Source organism: Loxodonta africana, chromosome 25 (genome assembly GCF_030014295.1).
Source record: "Loxodonta africana isolate mLoxAfr1 chromosome 25, mLoxAfr1.hap2, whole genome shotgun sequence".
Classification (NCBI taxonomy): domain Eukaryota; kingdom Metazoa; phylum Chordata; class Mammalia; order Proboscidea; family Elephantidae; genus Loxodonta; species Loxodonta africana.
Window position 1 is genome coordinate 23,638,546 of NC_087366.1, and position 12,487 is coordinate 23,651,032.

The window sequence follows — 12,487 nt, forward strand, 5'->3', positions numbered from 1 at the left end:
ACTGCCTACTTGACACCTTCATTTAAAGTCTTATAAGCATCTCAAACATAACCAAAACTGAACTCTTGATGCTCCCCTCAATTCCACTCTTCTCACTATCTTGCCCATCTCACCATCTCTGCTAATGGGACTAGCAGTCACTTTTTGCCCAAATTTAAAAAACAAACAAAAAACCTAAGAATCATCCTTGATGCTCCACTTCCCCTCATTCAATCCAACAGAGTTCATTTAACTCTGCCTTCAAAAAATATCCAATTCTAAATTCTAGCCACAGGCACCACTTCCATCCTAGTACTAGTCTAAGCCACTATCACCTCTCACTTAAGACTATGGTAGCAGCCTCCTAATTGGTCTCTGTTCCATTCTTTCTCCCTTCTGGTCCATTTTTCACATAGCACTCAGAGTAATCCTTTTAAAAGGTTAAATCCGATTAAGGCACTTCCCTGCTTAAAACTCTTTCAAACATTGGATTTTGTTCTAAGTCTTCACCATGGTCTAGTAACTCCTACATTATCTGCCACTCCCCAACCCTAATCTCATTTCTTACTGCAACTCTCTCACTTGCTCTCCAGTTACTGTGGCCTTCATGAACAAGCCAAGGTCATTCCCACTTCAAGGCCTTTGCTGATCCCTCAGCACAGAACATTTTCCCCAGATAGCCTCATGGCTTTCTCCTTCACTTCATTCAGGTTCTCTGCCTGAAATGCTCCCTTCTCAAAGACTTCCCTGTCTATCCTATCTACACACTATTACTCTCTTATCCCCTTATCCTACTTTATTTTTCTTCAGAGCACTTATCACCCAACATACTGTTTACTGTCTATCTCCCCCACAAGGCCGTAATACCCTTGAAAAGTGGAATTTTGTCTTGTTTACCAGTTTATCCAAGTATCTAGAATTGTGCCTAGAACATATTCTACACTTAATAAAGTTTAATGAATTAATAAAGACACAGGTATTTTCACATTCATTAAAGAAATAAAACAAGACTGTCCATCACATGTTCACAAAGTTATCGTTTTAAGCAGCTAGCATGAGAGAAGTGATTTTCTTCACTTTTATTTCCAAATGCACCCATTCATATTATAAGATAAAGTACAATTAATGAGGACATTTATATAGCAAGATTAAAGTTATAGGTATGTACATAAAAATGATCTGTTTTACAGCTTAAGACTTTTCAACAACATCAGCCGTTAAGGACCAATTATGAATTTATACTGTCTAAAAGAGACAGTATAAAAGAGACAGAGAAGACTGAAAAACAATTTGCTGACAAATGCCATGCCACTGAAAAATCTCTGAAACTCATCCTGAAACAAATTAAATAATTAGAATAATTATGTTATAAGAGTTATTAGTAAGTTCCCTTTTTAGTGGGTACTTACTATTTGTCAGACTCTCTGGTAAAACCTTCATCGTCCCCTTTAATCCTAATAATAATCCTATAAGGTGGGTAACTGTTCTCATTTTCTAACAGAAAAAAGTACTGATTGCCAGAAGCACAGCTATAGGTGACAGCAAAGGAGGAGAGAAAATTTCAGACACCAACATTTAAAAAAAAAAAAAAAAGAAAGAGCATAGGTCCTTCAGTGTAGGAGCAAAGAGGTTATATCCTATCGGTCCTTCACTGTGTCACTGTATCAGAGCTGAAGCTCATGTTTTAATGACCCTGGCGCATCTTTAAAAGGCTACGGTAGTTCAAACATAAAAGGCAAGGAAAACATTTTTTTTAAGTTTGCACTGAAATGATTTTTAAAAGTTCTGACAACTAAAAGGTATGTGCCAATGATCTGGAAAATTCATGTATATTAAGCACCTCATTTTACAATGATGTTAGATAAATGTGTAGCAACAACACAGAGATCTGTCCCATTGTACTCTTTACATATCCTCACACGCAAAATTTGTCAAGAGATGATATCATTAAATATTTGGGAGAGTCAAACAAGTTGTCACATAGGAAGTGACTTTAGAGCCAGGGTTAGAAGATGGAACAGCGTGCTAGACATAAAAACGAGATGAAGGGAAGAGGGCACTCCATGAAAAACATAAGGAAAAGTATAATCCCTGGTAATAATAATAAAAAAAACCCCACTGCCATCGAGTCAATTCCAACTCATAGCGAGACCCTACAGAACAGAGTAGAACTGCCCCACCTCCATAAGGTTTCCAAGGAGCAGTGGGTAGATTCGAACTGTCGACCTTCTGGTTAGCAGCCCAACGCTTAACCACTGTGCCACCAGGGCTCCAAAACCTTGGTAATAGATTCCTTCATTCAAGCACCTTATAGAGGCCTACAATGTGCAGGAGGAAGGAGTCCTGGAGGTGCAGTGATTAAGTGCTCAACTGCTAACCAGAAGATTCGCAGTTCGAACCCACCAGCCACTATGAGGAAGAAAGATGTGGCACTGTGCGTCCATAAAGACTAAACTCAAAACCAAGCTCACTGCTGTCAAGTCAATTCCGACTCATAGCGATCCCACAGGATAGAGTAGAGCTGCCATGTAGGCTTTCCAAGGAACGGCTGGTGGATTCGAACTCCCGGCCTTTTGGTTATCGGCCAAGCTCTTAACCACTGTGCCACCAGCGCTCCATCATAAAGATTAAAACCAAAACCAAACCCACTGCTGTGGAGTCGATTCCTATAGGACAGAGTAGAACTGCCCCATAGAGTTTCCAAGGAGTGCCTGGTAGAATCTAACTGCCAACCTTTTGGTTAGCTACCTCATAAAGATTACAGCCTAGAAAACCCTACAGGGCAGTTCTACTCTATCACATGAGGTCGCGATGAGTTACAATTGACTTGACAGTACCCAACAACTATAGTCCCTGTGGATACAAGAATGACTACAACAGTCCATGCTCTCAAGCAGTGTAAATCTAGTGGGAGAAAGACATAAAAACATAATCATAATACCTAGTGGTATTACAAAAGAGTGACAGAGATTTAGACAGTGTATGACAGGAACACAGGCCCGGTGCCGGAAAGAATTTAAAGGCAGTTAGGGAAGGTTTCCTGAAGAAGGTAAAGTCTAGATTAAATCTTAAAGGAAGAGAAGGATTAAACTGGGGCACAGGGTGTATGGAGACAAAAAGCAGGGCAAGGACACCAAACTTAAAGGTACCTTAGGGGCCATTATAAGGAATATGGAGATAAGAGAGGTTTTTAAACAAAAGAATGACTTGATATTTGTCTGTTAGGAACGTAACTCAGGCAATAATGTAAGAGGATTTGCTTGAGAAAGAAGAAAATTGAAGGGAAAAACGAGCTCAGACAAAAAACTGATGTTCTTGTTGTCAGGTACCATCCAGTCGGTTACAACTCGTAGAGACCCTATCTACAACAGAACAAAACTCCACCCTCACAGTCATTGCTATGTTTAAGTCACTGTGTAAATACATCTCCTTGAGGGTCTTCTCCTTTTTCCACTGAAATAAGGCTCAAATGACAATGTTTTTTAAATGAACAAATGAGTTAATGAAGGTGAACAGATAAGGGAGATGAGATAAATTTACAAACATTAAACTGAGGAGCCTATGAGATATCCAGGTGGCTATACCCAGAAGGCAGTTGAAAATATGGATCCAAAGTGGGTTTTCTAATTCAGCTGTCTGAGTGTCCCATTAATAAAGCTAAGTAATTACAGGTGGAAGAGAAAGAGCAAATCAGTTCAATAAGATGTACCTGTGGGTCAGTCAAGTGGCAATATACAAGCCTAGGCTAAAGAGAAAGACCTGGGATTCATCAGTGCACAGGCAGCAGCCAACGCCAATGTACATGAAGGAAATATCCCCGGGGAGAGACCAAACAGTTAAGTGTTTCACTGCTAACTGATAGTTTGGTGGTTCAAACACACTCAACAGAAAGAATTGGTATTCTACTTCCGTAAAGATTACAGCCAAGGAAACTCTATGGGGCAGCTCTACTGTCACATGAGGTCACTATGAGTTGGAATCAACCTGACAGCACCCAACAAGTCTCTGGGTGGTGCAAATGGGTTTACATACTCTAACTGAAATGTTGGTGGTTCAAGTCTACCCAGAGGCACGCTGGAAGAAAAGGCCTAGAAAGACATTCTACTCCAGAAAAAAAAAAAAAAATCAACCAATGAAAAGCCTATGGAGTGTAGTTCTACTCTGACGACACACATGGGGTTGACATTAAGTTGGGATCAACTCAACAGCAACTGGTTTCAGGGAATAATATAGGATATGACTCACTTAGGAACCCTGGTGAGCAGTGGTTAAGCACTCGGCTATTAACTGAAAGGTTGGCAGTTTGAATCCCCCAGCCACATCTTTCTCCTGTGGAGCGGCTGGTGGGTTCCAAAAGTCAGCCTTTTGGTTATTAACCACTATGCCAACAGGGCTCCTGATAAAGGTTAACCCGTTGCTGTCGTAAAGGTTACAGCCTTGGAAACCCTATGGAGCAGTTCAACTCTATAGCAACGGATGCATGGCTCACTTAATCCTATGCACTAGATATCTATGCAGTAGACACTATTATCCCATTTTACAGGTGATTAGGTAACTTTCCCCACGTCAGGGAGCAATTAAAGAACAGTAAAAATGAAGGAAGCAAAGCCTCGAAGAGACTGGAGAAGAACCAGGAGCAAGCAACGTTGGAAATCAAGTTCAGATGATGCAAAAAGGAGTAAGCTGTGGTCATATCATGAAAAATGGAAAAAGAAGGGGTAGAACACGGGATATTTCACAATTCAGGGACATTAAGAGCTACCATTTATTTAACTGCTTGTACAGTTTCGGGACAAAGTACAAAGAAGTATCTCGGACTAGCTTGCTAAAAGAGTTGAGGAAGTTAAAACAGTGATCATAAGACCAAGTCTCTAAAAGGTCCAACAGTGAAGGAACCAAAACCCAAACCTAACCCACTGCTTTTGCGTAGATTTTGAGTCATAGCAGCCCTATACAACAGAGCAGAACTGCCCCATAAGGTTTTCCAAGGCTGTAAATCTTTACAGAAGCAGACTGCCACATCTTAATCCCACAGAGCAGCTGGTGGGTTCAAACCACCGTCCTCTGACCTTCCAGTCTGCAGCTGAGTGCTTTAATCATTGCACGACCACGCACTAATGTTTACTGAACCACTAATATTTATAGTGCCAGGCTCCATGATGGGGGTATCCCGTGCCTCATTCAATATTTCCATTTTAAAATATGTGGAAGATTCAGAAATGCTAAGAGACTTGTTCAAAGCCATGCAGCCAGTAAGCAGCAGTGAAATATTTACACCCGAGGTGACATAAAGATATGGCTAGATAGCTATTTAAAAGTACAATGACGTGCTGACTGAACAAGAATTTTAGAACCTCATCTGTGCACTGCAGCCTTGTAACATTCAGTGTGATAATATCTAACTTGCCTCAGGAAAGCAAAACAAGAAGAATGGTTTGAGAAACAAGTAAACCATGTTGGAAAGAAGTATCAACTTTAACCTGCCTGCAGTGTTATCACTAATAAAGCTTGCAAAAGAACCTGGAAGTTGGATACTGAGCCAGGTCGTTGTGATTTCAAAGTTCATGCCCTTTCAGCCATGGTCCCTGCTTTCCTGTTTTGCCTAGGACATTTGGTTCTCCTGGAAGCACTGGGAAACTATCTGTACAATGAGCATGACTGATAGGGCTGGTCACTTTCAGTGAGCAAAAAGAGAAGAGAAAATGTCTGATACCAAAAAGACTTGGGAGTGGAGGCTTCAGTAAAGGCGGAGAGGGCAGGAAACAAGAACACAGGTCCTCATAGTGCTGGAGGGAAGAAAGTAAAGAGGGATGGAGTAGTTTCTATGACCATGCCTCAGAGCCAGGCTTAGTGTAAGCACCACACTGTCTACAGCGCCTCCCTGCAGCCTTCACCAACCTCACTCTCTGCTAGCACTTTGAGGCTGGGCATCTCCATCTGGCTCTCACCTATGTGCAGTCTGTTGGTATATAATATATGAACAGTTATGTAAGGTCAGTATACGTACTGTGGTCCACCTCAAGGGTCTTGAGATAAGAAGTTCCCACTGAGATAGGATGCTACTAAGGGGGCGGGGGGAGAATTGTCCCATTCCTTCCCTTTGTATTCCTCACAGAACCCAGAAGACTGGTGAGAACAAATAAATGCTCAAATAAAAATAAATAAATAACCTGTAAGTCTATAAAACAAGTAAGTATTGAGCTCCTATTCTGGGTGTGGAACTGTACCACATCAACCCCAGATTCAGGGGGAAAAAGAAACAATTGCATAAGAAATATACAATGCAGAACAAAATTTCTACCCCTTCCCTTCAAAGGTTTGTCCTCCTACAACCCTACAACTTTTTACATATCTAAGAACTAAAGTCATTAAGTCAATTAGCAAAAGTGAAGAACACAAAAAACTTTTCATTTACATCTCTATGGCTAGTATAACCATTTATCCTAAAGTTCAAAAACAAAAGGCCTCATTTTCGACATATCAGGGTTGACTGGCCTTTGTTAAAAACTTTTTCCATTTCTTTCCCAAGGAAACAGGCACCCTTCCAGAACACTGTCTTGCCCTAGTTAGTATTTCCCATTCAAAAGTTTCTTGGTTTGAGGTCCTAGCCAGAGCAATTAGGCTAGACAAAGAAATAAAGGGCACCTGGATTGGCAAGGAGGAAGTAAAATTATCTCTATTTGCAGATGACATGATCTTATACACACAAAACCCTAAGGAACCCTCCAGAAAACTACTGAAACTAATAGAAGAGTTTGGCAGAGTCTCAGGTTATAAGATAAACATACAAAAATCACTTGGATTCCTCTACATCAACAAAAAGAACATCGAAGAGGAAATCACCAAATCAATACCATTCACAGTAGCCCCCAAGAAGATAAAATACTTAGGAATAAATCTTACCAAAGTTGTAAAAGACCTATACAAAGAAAACTACAAAGCTCTACTGCAAGAAACTAAAAAGGACCTACTTAAGTGGAAAAACATACCTTGCTCATGGATAGAAGACTTAACATAGTAAAAATGTCTACTCTACCAAAAGCCATCTATACATACAATGAACTTCTAATCCAAATTCCAATGACATTTTTTAAGGTGATGGAGAAACAAATCACCAACTTCATATGGAAGGGAAAGGAGCCTCGGATAAGTAAAAAAAAAAAGCATTACTGAAAAAGAAGAAAGTGGGAGGCCTCACTCTACCTGATTTCAGAAGCTATTATACAGCCACAGTAGTCAAAACAGCCTGGTACTGGTACAACAACAGGCACATAGACCAATGGAACAGAATTGAGAACCCAGGTATAAATCCATCCACATATGAGCAGCTGATATTTGACAAAGGACCAGTGTCAGTAAATTGGGGAAAAGATAGTCTTTTCAACAAATGGTCCTGGCATAACTGGATATTCCTTTGCAAAAAAATGAAACAGGACCCATACCTCACACCATGCACAAAAACTAACTCCAAGTGCATCAAAGACCTAAACATAAAGACTAAAACGATAAAGATCATGGAAGAAAAAACAGGGACGTTAGGAGCCCTAATACAAGGCATAAACAGAATACAAAACATTACCAAAAATGACGAAGAGAAACCAGATAACTGGGAGCTCCTAAAAATCAAACACCTATGCTCATCTAAAGACTTCACCAAAAGAGTAAAAAGACCACCTACAGACTGGGAAAGAATTTTCAGCTATGACATCTCCGACCAGCGCCTGATCTCTAAAATCTATATGATTCTGTTAAAACTCAACCACAAAAAGACAAACAACCCAATTAAAAATTGGGCAAAGGATATGAACACGCACTTCACTAAAGAAGATATTCAGGCGGCTAACAGATACATGAGAAAATGCTCTCGCTCATTAGCCATTAGAGAAATGCAAATTAAAACCACGATGAGATTCCATCTCACTCCAACAAGGCTGGCATTAATCCAAAAAACACAAAACAATAAATGTTGGAGAGGCTGTGGAGAGATTGGAACTCTTATACACTGCTGGTGGGATTGTAAAATGGTACAACCGCTTCGGAAATCTATCTGGCATTTTCTTAAAAAGTTAGAAATAGAACTACCATACAACCCAGAAATCCTACTCCTTGGAATATACCGTAGAGAAATAAGGGTCTTCACACGAACAGATATATGCATACCCATGTTTACTGCAGCTCTGTTTACGATAGCAGACAGCTGGAAGCAACCAAGGTGTCCATCAACGGATGAATGGGTAAATAAATTGTGGTATATTCACACAATGGAATACTACGCATCGATAAAGAACAGTGACGAATCTGTGAAACATTTCACAACATGGAGGAACCTGGAAGGCATTATGCTGAGTGAAATTAGTCAGAGGCAAAAGGACAAATATTGTATAAGACCACTATTATAAGATCTTGAGAAACAGTATAAACTGAGAAGAACACATACTTTTGTGGTTACGAGGTGGGGAGGGAGGGAGGGTGGGAGAGGGTTATTTACTGATTAGTTAGTAGATAAGAACTACTTTAGGTGAAGGGAAGGACAATACTCAATACACAGAAGGTCAGCTCAACTGGACTGGACCAAAAGCAAAGAAGTTTCTGGGATAAACTCAATGCTTCAAAGGTCAGCGGAGCAAGGGCGGGGGTTTGGGGACTATGGCTTAAGGGAACTTCTAAGTCAATTGGCAAAATAATACTATTATGAAGACATTCTGCATCCCACTTTGAAATGTGGCGTCTGGGGTCTTAAATGCTAACAAACAGCCATCTAAGATGCATCAATTGGTCTCAACCCACCTGGATCAAAGGAGAATGAGGAGCACCAAGGTCACACAATAACTATGAGCCCAAGAGACAGAAAGGGCCACATGAACCAGAGACTTACATCATCCTGAGACCAGAAGAACTACATGGTGCCCGGCCACAACAGATGACTGCCCTGACAGGGAGCACAACAGAGAACCCCTGAGGGAGCAGGAGATCAGTGGGATGCAGTCCCCAAATTCTCATAAAAAGACCAGACTTAATGGTCTGACTGAGACTAGAGGAAGCCTGGCAGTCATGGTCCCCAAACCTTCTGTTGGCCCAGGACAGGAACCATTCCCGAAGACAACTCATCAGATATGGAAGGGACTGGACAATGGGTTGGAAAGAGATGCTGATGAAGAGCGAGCTACTTGTATCAGGTGGACACTTGAGACTGTGTTGGCATCTTCTGTCTGGAGGGGAGATAGCAGGGTAGAGAGGGTTAGAAACTGGCAAAATTGTCACAAAAGGAGAGACTGGAAGAGCTGACTCATTAGGGGGAGATTAAGTAGGAGTATGGAGTAAGGTGTATATAAGCTTATATGTGACAGACTGACTTGATTTATAAACATTCACTTAAAGCTCAATAAAAATTATTAAAAAAAAATTAAAAAAAGGAAAGGGAAGCAAGCAGAGATTTGGGCACCTCATACTACCAGGAATGCAGCACTGGGAGCAGAGCACATCCTTTGGACCCAGGGTCCCTACGCCTGAGAAGCTCCTCTACCATGGGAAGATTGAGGACAGAGACCGTCCACTAGAGCCGACAGAGATCGAAAGCCTTTTCCTGAAGCTGATGCTCTGAATTTGGACTTTTAGCCTACTTTAATGTGATAAAATAAACTTCTCTTTGTTAAAAAAAAAAAAAAAAAAATTTAGGATAAATTATAACAAGATCAGCCTTATAAATAAAGTGGATTATTGCTTACATGTGATAAATCAGGAGCCACTTAGTCCACTTGCTATTCCATCATGTAATATCATTTATCACCTAGCAATGGCAGGTCCCATGGGCAACTGCTATTCACTATCTATGCTGACCTTGGAGTAAAACTTTTCATTTTTCCTCATTCTGTAAAAGAAAATCCACACTTCAAACAATAAAAAGGGAGTATTTTACTGATATTTCAAAAAAAAAAAAGTTTCTTGGTTTGTCCTCCAACTCATTCCTTCTTTCACTGTGCGAGGTGGTGAGCCAGACCCTGAGGCCAAAACCCAAACCCAGTGCCGTGGTGTCATTTCCAACTCAGAGTGACCCTTGAGCACAGAGAAGAATTGCCCCAGTGGGTTCCCAAGGAAAGGCTGGTGGATTCGGACTGCAGGCCATTTTGGTAAGCAGCCATAGCTCTTTCTTAACCACTGAGACACCAGGGCTCCACATCCTGAGGATCCAGACATAAATAAGACTAGTCCAGCCTTCCTGAATCTTATGAGTAGTAGAGGAAGTAATTAAAACATCTAATTAACTAACACAACTCATTATAATTGATAATTAACTGCTGCTAAGGAGAATATGGAAACCCTCATGGCCTAGTGGTTAAGTGCTACAGCCACTAACCAAGAGGTCCGCAGTTTGAATCCACCAGGTGCTCCTTAGAAACTCTATCGGGAAGTTCTACTCTGTCCTATAGGGTCGCTATGAGTCAGAATTGACTCGACAGCAGCGGATTTTTTTTTTTTTTTAAGGAGAATACAGAATGCTAGGAAGGCGTAACAGAGATGGGGTGGCTTTCCTCAGGAACTGATAATTGAACAAATATATGACGAATGTACAGGAGTTGGGAGAAAGTAGGCAGAGTATTACAGATGCAGAGAGCCCTTGAAAGGCAGGGGACAGGAAAGAGAAAGAGGCTTTCGAGGGGCAAAGACAAAGCCAATGTGTCTTGAACCCAGAGCGCCAGGAGGAAAGTGGCCCAAAACAAGCTGGAGATAGGAAGAGTGAGATCATTCGGTATTTTGGTCTTTATCCAAAGAGAGCCTGAAATCTTTGACGAGTTCTAACCAGATGATGCATTGAGACACGTACATTTTTAAACGACTGCTCTTAAATGCATGAGTTCTTCTATTTTAACAACACAAAACTTCCCTAAGGATTCATGGATACCACCCAACTAAGAGTAAACAACAAGAATACTTCAGGTTGAATTCCACGTCAAGGGAAAAGAAGGCAAGTAAGTACTATGAAGAAAGAAAAACAAAAGTAGTTTAAACAGACGACAGCCACTTAAATATTCATCTACATGTAACTACGGACAATGAAGTTTATAGTTGTTTCCCACTTACAAAGAACTTCTAACTATCATATCATTTAAAGTGTGCGGCTGTTAACATTTAAGGACAAACGGCAGAAACATAACAACTATATCCTAATATTTAAAAATAAAATCGGAATCTGATTAAAGGCTATGGCGCCTATACAGATTTCGCTGTCTTGGAATGCCATCCTCCCCTTCACTCACTTCTTTCCTAAATCAGTTAAAAAAAAAAAAAAAAAAAAAACTTCCCGAATGCATTTTTAGTTTCGCTTTTTTTAAGGAATGAAACGTCCTCTAATTCATAACTTTCTTTACTGCCGGCTTGAAGGATGCCAACGGGATTTGGTGGATACCAAAGGAAAGTGCAAGGTTTAAAAGGCTGGCAGTTACTGGGCGCCTGATGGTAACTTTCCCGCCCTTCCCTGCCCGCCGGCCCCCCAACTCCCTGGGGCTCGCGGAGCCTCCCCTTCCCCGGCTCCGGGCAGAGTTGCGGAGCAGCACCGCCAGGCCCGCGGGCCGGGGTTACAGCCGCCACCTCTTTCCGTGCCTCTCGGGCTGCGGCCGACGGAGCTGGGCAGGCTGTGAAGAGGCGTTCCGGTGGCCCGGGCATTACCTGGGGCCGGAGCCGGCTGCCGAGACCTCGCCAAAGAAGGCAGAGCGAGAGTCTTCACTGTGCGGCCGGCGGGAGGCGGGAGGCGGCTCGGGACAGCTCTCCGAGCGCCCAGGGCCAGTCACGCCGCCTGCCCAGCCGCGGAGGAAGATAAAGCGCGGGAGTCCCCCAGCCCTCCGCCCCCCACTTCCCAGCCCCAGCCCCCTCCGCTGCGTCACGCACACCGCGAGCGCCGGCTCGGAATTTCATTGGTGGTTCCGCGGCCGCCGGGCTCCGCCCACCGCCTGCAGCCGCCCCGCCCCCTTCCGGCTGCGGGAGCGCCCAGCACCAAGGAGCCCAGCGGGCCTTGGCGCTCAGCTGGGTAAACTTCACGTGAGCGGGCAGTGACACCGGCGACAACAGCGTGCTGCCCACTTGCACCCCAGCGATCGAATTTGCGGCAGAAACGGGAACGAGACAGCCTAGACAGAACAACTTCCTGCAAGTCGGAAGCAGCACCCTGCATGGTATTGGGGGACTAGAGAGTCTGGCGCTTCTCCTGTAGAGTCGCAGAAGCCGCTTCAGGAACCGTAGGGCATTGGAGTGTGAGCCGATCCTCTAGAAACAAAAGACAAGCGCTGGCCAGAACCGTCATGGGGTGCTGTATGCTTGGTAAACCGTACTTGGCTGTGCCCTTCAGCAACATGCAAAACTCCAGTAAGGCACGTGAAATAAAATTTGAACAATTGAGTAATTAAAAAGGCTCCAAGCCTGCTCCTTGGAACTTCATAATCAAAGAAGAACTAATGATGCAGAGAGATTTAGCACATTGATTAGATACAACAGTTAATCCCTTAGATTTTGTGCA

At 42.5% G+C, this 12,487-nt stretch overlaps 1 protein-coding gene across 2 annotated transcripts in view; it reads right to left on the reverse strand.

The window, feature by feature from the left end:
- Positions 1–11,751, reverse strand: part of SOAT1 (sterol O-acyltransferase 1) — a 75,802-nt gene extending 64,051 nt beyond the window's left edge. For both annotated transcript variants that reach the window (XM_064276577.1, XM_064276576.1), the window contains exon 1: positions 11,644–11,751. The gene's annotated coding sequence lies outside the window, so the exon portion shown is untranslated. The remainder of the gene's footprint in view (positions 1–11,643) is intronic.
- Between the last annotated feature and the right edge of the window lie 736 nt (positions 11,752–12,487).